General features: G+C 34.6%; 1 protein-coding gene across 1 annotated transcript in view; it reads right to left on the bottom strand.

Moving 5' to 3' along the window:
• Window positions 1–258, bottom strand: part of LOC138861411 (rhomboid-related protein 4-like) — a gene marked incomplete at its 3' end in the record, with an annotated part of 4,544 nt that extends 4,286 nt beyond the window's left edge. The window contains exon 1 of the mRNA XM_070120468.1: window positions 235–258. The remainder of the gene's footprint in view (window positions 1–234) is intronic.
• Window positions 259–2,163: the final 1,905 nt, after the last annotated feature.

The raw sequence follows: 2,163 nt of genomic DNA, 5'->3' as shown, positions 1-2,163 counted from the left end.
CCCTCCACCAAATCTTTTTCACGACATGACGGTCATTCTCCCTGATCCAAGGCGTTAACATAAAAAAAACAAACTACAACTGCCAAGAGAAGCAGCCTGTGTTGGCCATCTCAAATAAAACTGAATAAAAACTGTTGTGTGGATGCACAATGACAGTATCAATTTCTAATTAAACAATATCCTTACACTGCCGTTTTCTGCCCCTTTGGCATGACATCATCATAATGATTATACCGATTTACTGAAGTGCAGTGTAGTCGTTACATCTAACGAGAAATACAAAAGGTAATGATCCTTACAAACACTTTTGAGAATGGTAACTGTAAACAAAACGAAATATTTCTAGGTTTCAGATCGAACGAAGATTTACACTAATTACTAAAGCACACTTATATGATTGATGATCTACGTGTAATGTCTCCATAGTCATTGAAAAATACAACACCCAAAATAAACGACAAATTTGACACTACCTGTGGATTCACCTAACACGTTCTGACATGTAATAGTGTTTTGATATTACAACTACATGTTTTTAATTTCTGTTCGAAGAATTAAACTTCTAACAATTCTCTCCATACTAACATTTGCAAATTACCTTTCAATGTCTTTTTTCATAAAAAAAAAAATCCCAATATACGTTTTAATTTCGAGATCCTTGGAAATGATGACTGTCACAAAAAAGAGCGCGAAATTCAAATTTCATTTTTTTTTGTATCTTGTTTCGGCAATTACAGATGTTTAAGTAAGTCTTAAGTATAGAAATATCAAATGAACTTGTATATCAGCTTTTATATAATCACGGGATGTAGGAACATATGTGTAATGAAAGTGGATCCAAATGCTGTTTGAAAATGTTCTGTGGTGATTTTTTCTACTTCTCGCGGCTCTTCACATATTTGCAATTGATCGTTCTAATGGCATGGGAAAGCATATGTTATCATTTTTTTAAAAATTTGTTTAGCTGAGCCGTCAATGTTTCTTAAAACATTAGGGAATTGAAGACGGCATTTAATATTGCATTGTTCAGGAAAGACTGGGTTTTATACACGTCCTACACTCACACCCCTCTCTCTCTTTCGCTTTCTCACTCGCACGCAAGTACACACACGCAAAAATGCACGGACACACCCCACTCCCTTTCTCGCTTGCTCGCTCTCTACACGCACACACACAAACACACGCAGGCGTGCGTCACGCGCCACGCACCACACGCACACATACATACATACATACATACGCACACCACACACACACACACATTTCTCTCTCTCTCCTTCATACGCAAGCAAGCACATACACAAACAAGCAAGCCCACGCGCATACACGGAAGCATGCACACATTCTAACTCATTCGCACGAACACACACACACACACACACACACACACAAACGCCATTCCAGTAAAGCATACTTCTGTTACCTGATAGGAATTTCTGATCTTTTGCTTGGGAAAAATTAGAAAAATCTTCACCTAGACTTAATAGTTAAAAGGGAGGATAAATTCCAGAAACTTCGCCATAATTTCATTAGAACTGTAAAAAATGCATCACCAGTTTGTACAAAACTGGGTACATACAAATCTTGGTTGAAGCCAATAACATTAGTTTTCACTACATATAAATCACATAGCAAACAATACTTTCTATACTCATAAAAGAGATAATTTGAACTCAATAAAAGAAATAAAACAATATTAAAAGTATGTTTATTTACAGCAATCGCTGTCAAATTTAAAATTGCCAACAAATATCTGTGTGCGTTAGAAACAAATTCATAATTCATGTCTATATCATGCAGTTCAAGAAAGGAAAGCATCTTTAAACACTAATTGTGCTTTTGGTATGCATACTACACATTTCTCCTTTTTTACAGAAAGTTTTATGTAATTCTGTCTTCACAATCAATTAAAAAATCATGTATTTGGATGTGTTTTTTATCATGAACAAGCACTGGCTGAAAAAAATTCCTAGCTTACATTTAATTCCAACAGCTTGAATTCTATAAAACAGCATATTCATGATCAACATTTCTACAAGCATATACAAAAAAAATATACTAATATACATGTATTTAGACATTTGTTTAATGAAATGGACAAAATCACCTATCACATCTTTGGTAATTTCCCTTACATACTAAATCTTGATATCACAACCAAAT

Source organism: Penaeus vannamei, unplaced genomic scaffold, assembly GCF_042767895.1.
Source record: "Penaeus vannamei isolate JL-2024 unplaced genomic scaffold, ASM4276789v1 unanchor5303, whole genome shotgun sequence".
Classification (NCBI taxonomy): Eukaryota; Metazoa; Arthropoda; class Malacostraca; order Decapoda; family Penaeidae; genus Penaeus; species Penaeus vannamei.
The sequence above is the reverse complement of the archived record's forward strand: the minus strand, read 5'-3'. Positions and strand labels throughout refer to the sequence as shown.